At 36.8% G+C, this 17,166-nt stretch overlaps 1 protein-coding gene across 1 annotated transcript in view; it reads left to right on the top strand.

Annotated features, from left to right (window-relative positions):
• Positions 1-297: 297 nt before the first annotated feature.
• LOC145673813 (pyrimidodiazepine synthase-like) overlaps positions 298-17,166 on the top strand; it is a 128,508-nt gene continuing 111,639 nt past the window's right edge. Inside the window, exon 1 of the mRNA XM_081743579.1 lies at positions 298-669. The gene's annotated coding sequence lies outside the window, so the exon portion shown is untranslated. The remainder of the gene's footprint in view (positions 670-17,166) is intronic.

Below are 17,166 nucleotides of genomic sequence, written 5' to 3'. Positions count from 1 at the left end.
GTGCGCACGATTTAATCTGGACGTTCAGGAAGCTCAGATGGGTATGCAGGATTACATTGACAATTCGCAGTCAATTCCTAATACATTGAAACCTCTTCAAAATTGCATTTTCACATTCCCTTGCAGTACAGCAGAGTGCGAAAGGGATTCAGTGTAATGAATCTTGTGGCTTCTGATCTTAGATCAAACCTGCAAGTGGGCAGCATTTCCAATGCAATGTTTATTAATATTAATGGACCACTTTTAATAAATGGAATACAGAATCATATGTAAAAACTTGGATGTGTAATCACAGAAGTGCTGAGGACAAAAAAAAAAAAAAAAAAAAAAAAGCCAGTATATGAAGACAATGGAAAAGCCTCTCTTTGTTTTGTCCGAGCAGGAACAGTGTGTATATATATTATTAGTGTGCGTGATTGTATATTAGTGACTGATTATATATTAGTGCTTATATTAACAAAAAAAAAAAAAATCTGCTGGATAAACATAAGTGCTTTCGTAAAAATTAGAGAAATGCATGAAGTAGTAATTTGTGTATATGTATATACAGTACAATATAAATTGTGTTTGTGTACTCAAGAGCGGATCAGACTCACAGAACAGCGCTGTTAGTGTCAATGCCAAAATATTGATGATATTAGCGGCCTGAACCTTGATGTACGTACAGTGGTAAGTACAATAGTTCTTTCTTGTTTCCTTGATCTTTGATGTTTAAAGATGTTTGATTTTTGCTTACAGTGACTTTACTCGGTTGATAGAGCGTTAGCTTCTTATTCGAGAGGTTGAGTATTCGATTCCGACCGCCAACCATCCTGATACAGGTTCCCTAGTCCTAATAGAGAAATGACAGAATGGTCCCTTGTATACAGGCCCTGGCCGATGACTTTCCAAGCCCTTACCTTTGTTTTTGTTATCCAGTGCAAAATGGCTAAGAGCCGTATCTGAAGTTGATAATCAATAAATATAAATCTCCACCATCAGATCAGAGCTTCAAAGCCGTAACTTCTCGTACCAAAGACGAGAAATAGTAATAAGATAATGTGATGTATCTCGAAATGAATATTGAATGACATCACACACGTACACACACATGCGTGCATATATACAGGATGTTTCATAATTTCTATTACAACGCTCGGAGGTTGAAAGTAGATACGAAAACAGGCGAACAAGTTTATTACACCGAAGTTGAAGCTGTTTCCTTTGCGAGTTATGAGCGCGGGAAAATGCAGAAAATTGAACTTGAACTTTATAATAGCACAAAGACTAATAGTGTTAGAGGTAGCAGTGTGGTGAATTTCTGAGGAAACCTCACCTGTGTTTAAGAGTATGGGGAAAGTAGATACAGAATTTCATAAATTAAGTCAAGATCTCATAGATAATGGGGCAAGGTTTAATAAAATCTTGCGTAATCTTGAAGTGGCATTTTTCGAAAATACAAGTATGGTTTACTCTTAAATTCACCTACCGCGCGCGTGTGTGTATGTGTGTGTCGTAAGGGATGGAGCATATACCCACCTACAAAATTAGCATTACATCACTGATTATAATATACACAGATGAAATAAACAATAGTTATCCACTCGTAGATATGACACTAATATCCGTAAAAATATCGCAAACTTAACCTTCTCTAACATAGAAAATACACATGAATACAGAACATTTACAAAGTTTTGTTTTGACTTTCACTCCTGACCAAAGCAGTGAACCTATGTCAATAACACTGATAATTGTATACGATTGGGACCTTCCTGGATCATATACGTTAGGCGATAGACCATTCCATGAACTTTCAGTTTTGGCCACGTTTTCGGGGTTCCTGGCCCACTGTGCAATACCCCAAATGACCTGGATGTCATATAAACATTTCCTGAGACATCCCTATGTATCCAGGGATCATGGTTCAAACATCTTTCTCTTCAAAATAGAACAGACTTTCAAACGGTACCATTCACATGTCTCCATCATGTATCTCAGGCGGTAAAATCATGAGTAAAGGGATTTTTTGTTAAAAAGTATCCCTTGTTTTACCCCTCTGGACACCCCGTTCTAACGCAGAGATCTGAAAAATTTTGAAAAACACTAAGGGGTGCACTGAATGTGTGTGCAAAGTTTCATTCTTCTAAGCATAAAATAATATCTCCACAATACCCCAGATTCCCGTATAAAACAGGATCTCAGGTAATAATTTCCTGAGACATTCCTATTTATCCTAAGATCATGCTTCGTACGACTTTCTCTTCAGAATAGAACAGCCTTTCAAACGGTACCATTCACATGTCTCCATCATGTATCTGAGGCGGGAAAATTGCGAAAAACTGGATTTTTGTTAAAACAAATCCTTTTCTTTAACCTTTTTGCACCTCTGAACCCCCGCTGTTTTAACGCACAGATCTGAAAATATCTGAAAAATACTAAGGGGTAGACTGAATGTGTGTGCAAAATTTCAGTCTTCTAGGTGCAAAAGTAAACCCGCCAAAAAATAATAAAAATAGGCATAATATTTTTTTAAAAAAGTTACAACGTGATCACGCCCTATGTCTAGACGCAGAAAGGCGTGAAAACGTATGTAACGTGTTCTACAATGCTCCAGGCTTGAAAAACAAACAAACAAACAAACAAACAAACAAAAACAACGAAGTAAAAAGGTTTATTGGTACTTTTTTAATGGAATAATGAAGATTCTACCCTATGACCCTAAAATAGGTGATATAATTTAAAAGGGTTAAAGAAGGTAAGCAATAAAAGCTCTTGCTAGTAGCCTTTTTATATAGTAACCGTTTTCAGTGTTCTGTTAGTAGTTAGGTGTAAGAGAGGGTTATGGCCCTAACCTCGCTGCTGTAGAAAAATAGCAATAAATAAATAAATATAATGAGGAGAAGTAGAATAAAAATAGAGTTGCCAGATTTTTCAGAAAGAGGGGAAAAAAAGGAAGATGTATGACATTCAGAATTCACATATAACAACCACGTGTATGGTTTCACTTAGTAGCATAGAGGAATTGTAATAGGAAACACAGCCAATTTCATTAAAAATAATAGGAATACATAAAACACAAATCTCTGTTGCCGTTTATTTGTATTTTAGTATAGACTTCGTATCTCTTGTCCCCCACTCATTTATATACGTTCAAAAACTCTTTGCACAAGATATCGAAGTGCATAGCCTGTTGGAGTTCTGCTTACGTTAATTTACAGTAGCTCTGTGCCTGACATCAATAAATCACAATGGATTCAAAGTGCGATATGATAGACACGTCGTTGACAGACAAAAGCTATTCTAAACCCAAATTATTCTTAAGCATAAGTTTAAGGTGCTGGCTAGTTACAAGACAAGAATGCATCCTGTTGCATTTTCCTTGTGAATACTAATTTACATGATTGGGTTGCGTTGTCAACAGTGTTGGAGAAATCAATTCCTCTAATTAACATAGAACCCCCACTTGGTCTAGTGGCTAGCACGCTTGACTTTGGTTCGCGTGGTCCCGGGTTCGATTCCCGGTGGGGGTACAGTTGAAAAATCAAAGTGGTTCGGATTCCAGTATAATCAGTAGGTCCACGTCTTCTTTAGCCTAGCAGGCATAACCGTAGGACGTTAAACTAAATCAAATCAAATCCTGTAGACATTTTTTTTCGGTCTAATTTATGAAAACATTTTAAAATAAAAAGGAACACGTAAGAAATCGTTTTACAGGAAAAATCAAAATGTATAACGTAAAACGTACCACTAAAACATACCAAACTTGTACACATTTTAAATTATTTCATGTGCATTATGTTTGTATATATGTGCTTAATTACATCGTATTACTGTGTTCGTATATCTATCTATATATATAAAAGAGAACGCACAAATCCTTTGTTACCTCATCACGCTAATACGGCTGAACCAATTTCTTTTATTTTTGGGGGGTTATTAGGATTTGGACCCTAGATGGTTTTTATCATATCACTTTAATTTTTAATTACCAGTGTCTTGAGATAATTGACCATTCAAGTGTCCATAACGTACAAATCCTTTGTTAGTTCATCATAGGTAAAAATAAACGTATTTATATGCAACCCGCATGACCGTGTCACTCGGCGGGTTAACATAAATGACAGGCGATATAATGTTAACATTTACTGCAATCTACTATGGTTTTTATCATATCACTTGAAAGCGAAAACTTCCGGGGTGACCGCAGCGAAGCGGGGCGGGTTAACATAAATGACAGGCGATATAATGTTAACATTTAATGCAATCTTCTATGGTTTTTATCATATCACTTGAAAGCGAAAAAGTAAAAATTATCTAAGTAACAAAGTTTATTGCGTTCCGGGGTGACCGCAGCGAAGCGGGGTGAACGCTGCTAGTCTTATATATAAAAGAGAACGCACAAATCCTTTGTTACCTCATCACGCTAATACGGCTGAACCAATTTCTTTTATTTTTGGGGGGTTATTAGGATTTGGACCCTAGATGGTTTTTATCATATCACTTTAATTTTTAATTACCAGTGTCTTGAGATAATTGACCATTCAAGTGTCCATAACGTACAAATCCTTTGTTAGTTCATCATAGGTAAAAATAAACGTATTTATATGCAACTCGCATGACCGTGTCACTCGGCGGGTTAACATAAATGACAGGCGATATAATGTTAACATTTACTGCAATCTACTATGGTTTTTATCATATCACTTGAAAGCGAAAACTTCCGGGGTGACCGCAGCGAAGCGGGGCGGGTTAACATAAATGACAGGCGATATAATGTTAACATTTACTGCAATCTTCTATGGTTTTTATCATATCACTTGAAAGCGAAAAAGTAAAAATTATCTAAGTAACAAAGTTTATTGCGTTCCGGGGTGACCGCAGCGAAGCGGGGTGAACGCTGCTAGTCTTATATATAAAAGAGAACGCACAAATCCTTTGTTACCTCATCACGCTAATACGGCTGAACCAATTTCTTTTATTTTTGGGGGGTTATTAGGATTTGGACCCTAGATGGTTTTTATCATATCACTTTAATTTTTAATTACCAGTGTCTTGAGATAATTGACCATTCAAGTGTCCATAACGTACAAATCCTTTGTTAGTTCATCATAGGTAAAAATAAACGTATTTATATGCAACCCGCATGACCGTGTCACTCGGCGGGTTAACATAAATGACAGGCGATATAATGTTAACATTTACTGCAATCTACTATGGTTTTTATCATATCACTTGAAAGCGAAAAAGTAAAAATTATCTAAGTAACAAAGTTTATTGCGTTCCGGGGTGACCGCAGCGAAGCGGGGCGGGTTAACATAAATGACAGGCGATATAATGTTAACATTTACTGCAATCTTCTATGGTTTTTATCATATCACTTGAAAGCGAAAAAGTAAAAATTATCTAAGTAACAAAGTTTATTGCGTTCCGGGGTGACCGCAGCGAAGCGGGGTGAACGCTGCTAGTATGTACATAAATGAAACTCACTTGTGTTTGTGACTTCATACCTGTTGAACCACACGACCAATCTCGATCAAAGTTTCAACGTAGGTGAGGTTTGGGCCTGGTATGGTTTTTATAATTTCACTTTGACGGTACAATTTAGGGAAGGGGGAGGATATATATATATATATATAGATATATATATATATATATATATATATATATATAACAACTCCTGAACCACGAGATTGATCTCGATCAAATTTGTCAGATAGGTGAGATTTGGGCTAGGGATGATATTTATCATTTCACTTTGACGGTTCAACTTAGGGGAGGGGACATATTTAAAAATGACCGATATTGAGTCGAATCGGGGTCGCTGAAATGAAAAATGACACTTCCAATAGTAAAAAGTGTCTGACTAACAGAACATATTCTATTTTTTTCTTATTTTAACGCTTCGGATAATTGACGCTAGTAATAAATATTTGTATCCTGGTGTGCGTATGTTGTTTGTCCTCTCTCGATAATTTCGGCTTCTAATGGTATCTGAACATTTAATTGTAACTAAGCACACGATAAACTGGTTAATAAACACTACATAAGACTTGTTTACCAATTGAGAGGTCTATTTACGAATCATATTTTGTCAGAGCAAATAATCAAGACTAAACTTGGATGAAGGCATACTGGATAAGCAATGAGTCTATGTAATTTCTTATTAGCGTTAATGAAAAAAAAAAATGTATAAAGGTCAGATACATAGCAATTGATAGATCTCAATGAGCTAAATAAAATAGTATGGCTAAATTTAAATCCTCATGCGCAGTTTCTGAGAAAATCCAGAAAGAGAAATTTTCCTTCAAAATTAAAAATTAGTGCTGTACGATAAGCACTATCCTAATCCTATCCTAACTATATATAAAACTACATTAACTGTCATAAAATAGCGGGTACTTTTGGTTGACGTGGAAGTTGAAATTGGGTATGGATTTTTATCTATTCTAGACTAACCTACAGGAAAATTGCCAAAAGTGAATATTTTTAATTTTTAGGGGGTCTAAAGGAGGGCGAATGAAGAAATTGCGCATCTTATTTAAATGGGCTTTTTCATTGGATCTAGAATCTCATATTTTAGGCACTCGAAATTGGAATAAAAACTTGAAGTTAGGTAGTCTTGTACTTTCTCGTTAGCATTAGCGGAGTAAATTACTAAAAATAAGTATTCCCAACTTTAGAGTGGTTTTATGGGGAACTGAAACATCTTCCCCATATTATTTATACGGGACACCTTTTACACCCCAAAATTATTGGGCACTCCCTGTAGTTCTACAATAATTAAATTTGACGTGATTGTGGCTTTTCGGGACTAACCGACAGGAAAATTGCCAAAAGTTAATATTTTTAATTTTTAGGGTGTCTAAATAGGGAATGAAGAAATTTCCATCTTATTTAAATGGCGTTTTCTTCGGATCCAAATCTTATCTTTTAGATCGTTAAAATAGGAAAAGAAACTTGAAATTTTTCAGAATTCTGGGTTTAAGAGGTGCAAGACCGTAGGGCGAGTAAACTTGGGAGTCGGGGGCCGAAGCTCCCAGCTGGGCCAAATTCAGGAAATGTTAAGAGCAAATGCACGAAATTAACTCTAGATGCAAAGGCCGATACATAAGAGATGCGAGGCCGAGCAAACGCGGGGGTCTGGGGGTGGAGTCCCCAGCTAGCCAAAGGCTAGTTAAACTATAAAACTATTAGGATGAAACTGGTACTGTAATATCTACTCTTTTAAGCTCTTCATTCTGACAGCATGACTACAGCATATGGTATTGTTAATGAGGTGTAGTCCAACATTATGATTAGGTATTAAATATTAATTCTTTAACTATAATATTGTTCGAAGATGAGGCATTTTTAAATTGATAGAATACATCGAGCTGAACTAAATGGCATATTTTTATGGTAAATTTAATTTGGAGAAAATCAAGAAAAACGAAATTTTCGTACGTTTCATATGTCATTCGTTACCTGTCTGTTGCAGTTCGTAGTTTTTCTTATTTTTTATTCTGCTAGAATATACTATTAAGGAGCTCGAAGCTCTGTAGTCTGTACTTATGAACACGTGGACCCTTCTGGGGTACCCCAATTTTTGGCGTCTACCGAGCGTCGTGTGAGGCAAATTTGGGAGTCACGTAAATAAAAAACGTAACGGCCACTCGGTCCAGGAAGTTCCCGATACGCCTGTTAGAGGCAGAGCAGCGCAACATACCACGCACACGTTTGTCGCTAGGCTAGATGTAGTTCCAGCAGATACTAATAGATGGCGTTGGACCAGGCACAAATCCATAAATGACTGTTACGCCGGTGGTTAGTCAGTTTGAATAAGTTATTTACTCATTTCTATATGTATTTATGTATGAGAAACATACGCTGTTAAGCACCAAATTGTATATATTATTGCTTTATATTTCCTAGCAATGATGTACATAGTACTTGTAAACCGTCAGATGAAAGAAATACAATAATTTCTAAATATTTAAGGAAATCAAAATTCAACGTAAGTTTTCTGTACACCCAAAAATGACCGGTTAATCTTGTAAAATAGGTACAAGTTACAATGTGAAGTTGTTACTGGTTGTCTGTAAGATTAAATCGTTATACTTTTTCATTATAATGCTCTTTAATAGCCATAGAACAGGACATACAAGGGACCTACGTGTTCTTCGGAGTAATTCAAAAATTTCTATAGATTTATGTAAATATGCAGTTTAAGACGGACAAAATGGCGGTCGAGTTAGCAGTTCAAGATGTTCTAATACGTATATTTATGCTCTAAATTCAGTACCATTCGAAGCCGAAATAATCGACAAATAAGAAGTAGCATATCCACACCAATTAAAATAATATATATAAAAAAGAATGTTTGTTTGTTTGTATATATGCCCGATAGATAAATCCACACCATTCATACTTGAAAGTAATTATAAAATAGAGACCGAAGTTTGGAAGAGACCGTTCAGAACTTTTTGATGCGTATCTTAATAGGGAGTTCAAAACGGGATGAAATAGTTTAAAATGTATGGAAAAAATTAGTATCTCATGAGTTCCTTATATTAGGAAGGTCACACTCACGCCACTATATAAACTGATTTTTAGAAACAAGTGGGCACACACAAGTGGATTTTACAATTTAAGAAAAAAATGCTGTGGGAGTTAGACACGCCTAATACCCGTCGGGGTTGGGGAAAGGATGCCTTGTAAAGAAAATCGAAAATACTAGTGTCAAATCGTGGTCGCTGAGATGAATAGTGGCTCCGATGTCGTTAGTTGAAGTTCAACCCCTGTCGCTATGAAGGATAAGAAAGGTTGAAAAATGAAATATCCAGAATGACTGAGTGTCAAACCCATAGCCCTCGGGATCGCTAAGCTGGCTGGTGTCAGTATTCATGACTCTTAAGTTCAAAATGAAAAAAATGAATTGAAATCTTCGAGTTTTACGTCCCACGATTATGTCGGTTAAGCTAAAGGAGACGGTGATGATGAGAAATGAATGAAATGGTGGAATGGAGAAAGTGGGAGGAAACGGGAGAACCCCGAGAAAACCCACTAGCACGGTGTTTGTCCACACGGCGCGAGCTGGGATCGAACCAGGAACCCCAAGCACCGAAGGTGAACGCTCTACCACTGAGCCACCTCCCCCCCCCTTCACTTAAGCTCAAGTTTAGTCAAGAACGTGCATGTCTCTGGTCCGAGCATTGACTGGGGCAGCACCTCGGCGTTGCTCTGTTATTTATTGTACCCGGTTATTCATTTTCAAACATTGGGCATAAACATTAAATGGGCACTTCTGCTATTATTTAATAAATATAGGAGTGCGCACAATCAAAATGAAAATATTATCATTTTATGTTGTTTTCATTTGCATACTGATACCATTCATTAAACGTGTGACAGAATTAAAGATCGAACTGGATACAATCCTTTGGTTTCTGGAGTAGGATACTCGTTCACTGAAATTTTTGGAACTCCATCTCCTAAATGACGTTTTCCCTTCAGCTGCTTTTATCCAGTAACTCTAGAGGCACCCCATTTTATTAACTAATCTTTAGGTAAAATTATTAAAACTCTCAAGTTTCCCTAAAATGAGTAACTTCTCACTCACTTTATTATTATTATTATTATTATTATTATTATTATTATTATTATTATTATTATTATTATTATTATTATTATTATAATTATTATTATTATTATTAATTTACCTTAACGTCAAAGAAAAATCACTCCATTATATATATATATATATTGTGATACTGTTTTAACGAAAAAGTTTCTGTATGCAGCTTATGGATTAACAATAAACCTTTACAATTTCAACTTTGAAGTACAGTTGATATTGTTTTAGTGATTAAATTAAAATCGCTGATCGGTTCGGTTGGTGATAAGGCTGTCTCATTTCTTATCCATATTACCTTTGTCAAAATTCAATGTAGATAGTGTGGGTCCTAATAAAGTACGATTCATAGACTGTTGTGTTGGTGTGAGAAGAGATCATGTGTAGAACTTGAACCTCTTTCAGGTTTCGCTAAATAGCTTCAAGAATTTATTCATATTTGTCTTATTCTTCTGAGCTCAGAAATGTTAACATTAGCAATTCCTTTTCTTCAGTATTTTGTTAGTTTTTGCTTCTATACGTTTGATCATTTTTCCTCTGAATTTCCATAAGGCATTTTTCTCTCTTGGGAAGGTAGAAATAACGATAGTGTGTATTGCAATATTTTGTGTAGGTAGAGACAATCATAGACCGAGAATCTAGACCTTCACCTATTTTATTTTATAACAAAACAAAATAATCTTTGTGTCTACAAAGTTTGATGAAATCTTCCTTATGACCAAAAGTGAAGGAAGTAATGTTTCATACGGGAACTATGGTTAATTAGGGTCCGAACTATGGAGGTTTAAACTGCTAGTTTGACCCTTGATCCGTTCGTCCTGAAAAGGTTAAACTGAAGTTCGCTGCAATGACATTTTACTGTAATCTCTTGTTGATATCTCGTAATTTTTTCCTATCTGCTAAAGTGTACCTGAAAATTAAAAAAAAAAAAAAAAAAAAAAATCAATTATCTTCGGCAACATTGCCATTAACAGGAGTTTAATTCTTTCGGACGAGCTCTTCGGTAAGTTTAAAAGTCATATTTGGTGATCATTTTTAGAATGAAAATATTTTTATATCATGTTAATGTTAGCCCAGTGCTGAAAGTACCAGTACTTCCGTACGTGAGTTTCGTCGTGGCTAAGCGGTTAGCGTACGCGACTTTGGTGTGGGAGACCCGGGTTCGATTCCCTGCAAGAGCTATGTAGTTTGGATTCCACGTTAATCAGTAGGTCCACGTGTCATATAGCCTCGCTGCTGAATGGGGCGCTGAACTTAACAACCACTTCCATACGTTTCCAATCCTATACCTAATAGCAATAACGAAGTAGTATTTTGTAGTAAGATGTGCATCTAGGTATAGGAACAGAACTCGAGAATAATCTCTGCGATCCCTGGTTCGATCCCAGACCATGCTAGTTTCTGGTGGGCAATATCGTGTTCGTAGGTTTTTCCTTTTCCTCCCACATGCTTGTCTCTACAGTTTTTCATAACCATTCAACCGTCTTCTTTAACCTCAAGGACACACCTGTGGAACGTGTAACTTTTATTTCACTTCATTTCAAAAGTCCAGAATCTTCGACAATACTGTATGTTATTAAAAATACTTTAATTCCTTTGTTATGTTAATTAACAGTGAGTTGCCATCCCCCTTCGAAGAAGGAAGTCGGCAATCTCTCTTCCAAAAAGAAAAATCAAGGCAACACATTACTGCGATTTGTGGATATCATTAGAAACCCTTCGAGCTGTTATTCAGCAAAGTGCATATTAACTAACTGAGAGTACTAAAGATAAAATCTAAAAACACGCCACTACAGTATATTTCAGTGTACAAAATTTATTTTATTGTGGAGCTTATTTAGGGTCCTAATTACCATGTGCATATTTCTTCTATACCACATCTAATCTCCAAAATTATTCACCTGTACCTATAACAAAACTTATGCCATCTATTAATTACATAGAAAGCTTATTACATATCAATACTATTAGAATTCTAATGAAGAGTACGTATATTTGTCCTTTAGTAGCTCAAAAACTACCTGGTCGATTTCAGTGAGGCTTTTACCAATACGTTCAATGAAACGTAAGTGTTGTTACAGTCCTTCTATCAATTTCCTTTTGTTCCATGGAAATGACCAATAACATGAAAGGTAGAACAAGGTATTGGAAAAGCGTGTATTGTTACTGTTACATGGACTATTTTATTAGTATTACATTAGCTACTCAATCGTTAAATGTGAAGTCAAAATTTATTTAAAGAGAACTTTTTGAGGCACAAAATACATATTTACAGGAATTTAATATGGCGGCTACAGGGAGAAGGGAAGAGCTTGTTTTCAACCGATAGATTTATGGTCACGAAACTTTGTATATGAGGGCTTTTCGATATAGAAACCTAATATTACACTCATTACACTATGTTTTGGGGAATCCATCCCCCAAAATGAAGAGAAGTAAAATCAATATGGCGGATTCGCAGAAAAAAATGTTGTTCCTAATACAAATGAACAAAATTTGGTACATAGAAGCTTTTGATTTACAGAACTCAAATATCTCATTGATTTGAGAAATTCCTCTCGAAAGGGACTTATAGGCGAATTCAATATGGCGGACACATGGATTTAGGTAAACACCACGTACGAAATTTTGTGAACTAAGGCTTTCTCTGTATCCTGAATAGGTACACTTTTCTATTCCCATGAATTAAAGAAGTTCAACAGGTCCGTGGTGAAGGACGAATTCAATATGGTGGACGCAGCGGAGAGATGAAAGGTTTCTTCTGAATCGTTGGAAATAAAGACAAGAAATTACGTGGATTACAGGGTCATTGATTACGCGATAGTCATCATATACAGGGTATGTCCTGCAAGTAATGTCAGTGAATTTATTGTGACGCGACTGTACGTCGGAGCGCGGTCTAACCGGTTTAAACTGATAGTGATGGAATCCAGCTAAGCAGCGCTCCGTCTGTGTGCTCCGAGCATCCGGAGAGTGAGGACGGGCCTGTCTGTTAATTATTTTTTGATCTTTTGCAAGTGAAGATGCAGCGCTCGTTAGAACAATGATTCGTCGTCACCGACTACCTGGTCAAAGTAGGGATGCCAACGATCTCCCAGCCCCCGTACAGCCCGGACTTGGCTCCCCCGACTTTTTTTTTCTGTTTCCACGCTTCAAAACACTCCTGAAAGGCAGGCATTTTGAGACAGGGAACGAGCTCAAAGCAGCTTGCACCGCAGCATTAAAGGACATTCCGGAGGAGAACTACTGCAACGCATTCAAGAGCTGGAAGTTCCGCTGGAGCCAATATATCGGCGCAAAAGGAGACTATTTTGAAGATTTTTAAATACTTGTAACGATAATTTCAATAAATGATTTTTAATAGACTTACTGACATTACTTTCAGGACAAACTCTGTAGAGATTGACACAACTCGTTTCCGCATTATGGTCAAACAGTTCAAACATGGAGCTTAGCAAGTTGTTCGTATACAACAACTGCTAGTGCCAACAATGGTCGTAATGACAGATAGATTTTGGAGTTGGATCGTTCTAGATGATTAAACATGGATCTTTTTTGTGATATTTTGTCGCTATTCATCAGTGGCTACAACCAGGCCCAGAGTAGTTAAAAACAACAACAACAAAAACTGCAGTTTCTTTGAATTTGACATGGTGGAAGACGATCTGATGGATACTGAGTGGACGGTACTTCGCCTCAAACGTTAATCTTTCTTCCTATTATTACTATTCATTGTTATTATAATTTTTATCTATTGTTACTGTTATTACTACTTTTTATTAATGTTATACAGGGTGGCCCAAAAGTAGGTATACAGTCCTGTACTGATCAGCTCACTGTATTTTATATCATTTCTTATTGTTATCAAACAGATAGACCTAGCTTCTTTATTATTTGTTCTTAACGTCTTTTTACTTATAACTTAAGCCCAGAACAGTCGAAGCAAATAAATCCATAAACTAGAATGTTATACTTGATCAATGCAGGGGTGTATATCTACTTTTGGGCCACCCTGTATATTCGTTATTTTCATATTTATTTATCAACACAACAGGCATTACTGCCCAACGTTTTATTTCTAATTTGCAGCAGTTTTCTCCTTATATTTTACTATATTCATTTTAAATGTTATTTAAGGCAGTTCGTTTTTGAGCAGTTCTGTTGACCGTGATGTGGAACAAGTAGTCTCAGTGCTGACGTCCCCGTTAAGCCCTACTCAATCAATCAGAAAGGAACTTTGAAACGAAGGTAATGTTATGCACATGATTGAGTATCGATAACGCAGTGTTCTGGAAACTCGATTCCCGGCGGGAGCTCATGTGGTTCGGATTCCACATTAGTAGGTTCCGTGTCGCATAGCCTCGCTGCTGAAAGGGACGTTAAACTCAAAATCAACTCAACCAGTGTTGTGAAACTCGATCCAGGTGACCGTGCTGTGGGTGGGAACCTTTGTGCTGAACAATTACAGCGGATCCATATATATATATATATATATATATATATATATATATTTGGCTTACATATTTTTCTTCAATTTTGGAAACTGTTATCTCTTCGCGTATATTTCAATCTTCAAAATATCCCGCCATTGGTATCCAATGGACTTATGTTGGAGAATGGACAATTTTTGCGGTAATGAACCCTGGGACATTGTCCTATTTGATCCGAGCCTGGATTGGGCGCGTTTTTCTTGAAATCTTGAGTGTTCTTCTCGAACATGGCATCACTCAACAACTTTTCAGCACCCTTCAACATATCCTCTTGGTAACACACTCTAAAACGAAATTGCGCGCATGTTTTTCTTAAGTTTACTAATAGGAAACATAACAATAGCTAATAGAGAAGTAGTTAAGCATCGGGTTATATTTCTTTATTCAGGATGTGGCTACTATAAATTATATGTAAATGGTATAATGAGTGTACAAACAAGTCCTTTGGATGCCCGTATTAATTAGTGAAGATTTATGTTCGGCACTAGAGTGCCCAATAGAACGCTACATTTCAACGAGATACAGAACTCGGTGTTACGATGTTTCAAGAAAACATTAATAACATAGTGAATTTCTTTCTCGCACTTGAGTTAACTAGCTCAGTACTGCAAGTGCTGGATGAAAAGTAATGGCGACATTATTGTAATTTGTGCAAGGCTTTTTGCGTTGAACAACATCTGTTTAATTCCTTCAATTTAATGACCTCCCATCTCTATCATTTTCTGCCACATGTGTGGAAGGCGTCGCACACTCATTGCATTGATGGCTCCTCTTTTGTCGTAGTGCTTACTGCAAAGTGTTACCTCCATTTTGGCGGAAAGGTCGTTACGAAGTCCGAGGAAATTGTGCACTGCGCCCACTTGCAACGTCGATCTCGATTCACGCAGGTTGTTCGCCTTTCCGAAACATATTGTTATGACTCTTCCACTTTACTCCTCTACATTACGGGACTGCAGCTTTTGACTAAAGCCAGGTTGTCATTTTACAAGAATCTTGTAGCTGTCGTTAAAAAGTCTTGAACCCGATCTTTCTATTTACTGTTTACACATTACAACTTTCTGAAAGCAAGAAAGATATCTCCACCCATGCAGCACTGTATTCTAGTAGACAAATAGTGAACCTCCTCATTAAAAACGTATTTTGACGCGCTTCTCCTCCCCTTTCAAAAGAATCGGTTGTTTCGGAAGCGGCAAAACAGTTTTTCTCTTTGTCAGCGGGAGGTCGATAGCAGGTAGGAAGCAAGACGTCCCAGAAAGTTGCACATGGTTTGATTCCTTGCAAGATGAAGAAAGAAAAAAAAAAAAAAAAGTTGTGTGCCCCTTTCAAGACAATGGTTACATGGAGAAATATTGTAGGGTTGCAAGATTTTATTAATGACAGCTACAAGATTCTTGTAAAATGACAATCTGGCTTTACATACAGTCGTTACCATTCGCCACACTTTATCACCTCATATTTCGTTATCGTATACGTAATTCTTGTAGTGCTGAGACACACCCCTCTGACGTGGGAACAGTGTTGCCACGACTTTTTATCCAATCTGTAAATTTCATTTCTATTTCATAAACCTCTCTGCGACTATTTTATCATAGTAAGAAATGTACTGGGTGGTTGTAAAGTCAGTGCCTATTTGTAACAATGAATATTTCAAAAAGTAAACAGCCTATCACAGTTCTATTTCCATTGAATACGTTATTAGGGTGTACCATTTGGTTATTAAGTTACATTTCAACGCATGCACCCGCATTTTCTACACACTTCTGAAATCTTTTAGGAACACAATTTATGGCTCTTCTTAGCATCTCAACTGGAACATCTGCAAACACTTTAGAAATATTTTGTTCAATACTGTTAATAGCCCTTGGTTTTAACTTGTACATTTATTCCTTAGCCCGACCCCAAAGGAAGAAGTCGCATGAGATTAGATCAGGACTGCTGCGACCGACTTTCAACCTCCAAACTTCATACTTGGCGGCAATCTTAGCTCTGTCTTCTACGCTGCATACACTAGCCATTTTGCGGTTTTCACTAGATCAGCTTCTGAAATCATAAATGGTAAACCTCACATTAGTAAACAGTATTAGACGCTAGCTGGAGATAATGCTAGTTTCTAGGATAATATGAATTAAAAATAGGTATTGGATTTACAACCATCCTATATATCTGATTCTGAATGTGACTTGTTAAAAAAAATAAACTTTTAGCGGATTTTTTTTTCTGCTAATTACTGGTTGAGAAACTGATTATTACGTTGTTACTGAAATATTTCAGAAAATTAAAATTACAACTTCAGAAAATAAGTGATCACTGGGGTCTGCTTCAGTCTTTAAGCAATAGAATTCGAATTTGAAACAACGCTCAGCCTAACTTTTATTACTGTACATTTTTGCACTGTTTTTGTGACTAGACAGTTTCCCGTCACAATGTCTTGTTGACGAGTTATGATAGAGTTCGTACGAAAGTCAAACAATAAAAGACTGGCATGCAAACGTACAGCTACTGAAACACGTGTAGTTGTATGTCACGCATTTCTTGAAATAAAATTAAATGAAATATTTCACAGTTTTATGTCCCATGGTTATGCCGTGTTGGTTAAAGGGGATGATGATGATGATAAAGGAATAAAATGGTGGAATGAAGAAAGTGAGAGGAAACGGGAGAACCCCGAGAAAACCCACGCACATGTGTTTGTGAATTTTTTGAAATCTTTCAGTTTATAGTGCCATGGGTATTCCCTTTAGGCTAAGGGAGATGGATGATTAAGGCAAGTGAATGATGCTATAATGCTACTAAAATGTCTTGATCTGTGACAAAAATGCGAACTAAAGCTCACACCCTAGACACACCCACGCGTTGAGCCAATAAGGGTTCAGCTGTTGGTAAACAAGAGAAAGGGAGTGGAATTCCTTCAGCCGATAGCAGCGCTTGGAACGGAAGACTAGGTGTCAAGTCAATATGGTATATCAATAGAAATAATGGCGGAATGATAATGTGGGAAAAACGGGAGTACCCGAAAAAAAACACGGACATGATGTTGCCCACCACCAACTTACTTGGTGGAGGATCGAGCTAGGGCCCCCTTGC

Source organism: Thermobia domestica, chromosome 17 (assembly GCF_964235325.1).
Source record: "Thermobia domestica chromosome 17, izTheDome1.hap1.1, whole genome shotgun sequence".
Taxonomy (NCBI): domain Eukaryota; kingdom Metazoa; phylum Arthropoda; class Insecta; order Zygentoma; family Lepismatidae; genus Thermobia; species Thermobia domestica.
Note: the sequence above shows the minus strand (reverse complement) of the source record. Positions and strands in the feature narration are given on the sequence as shown.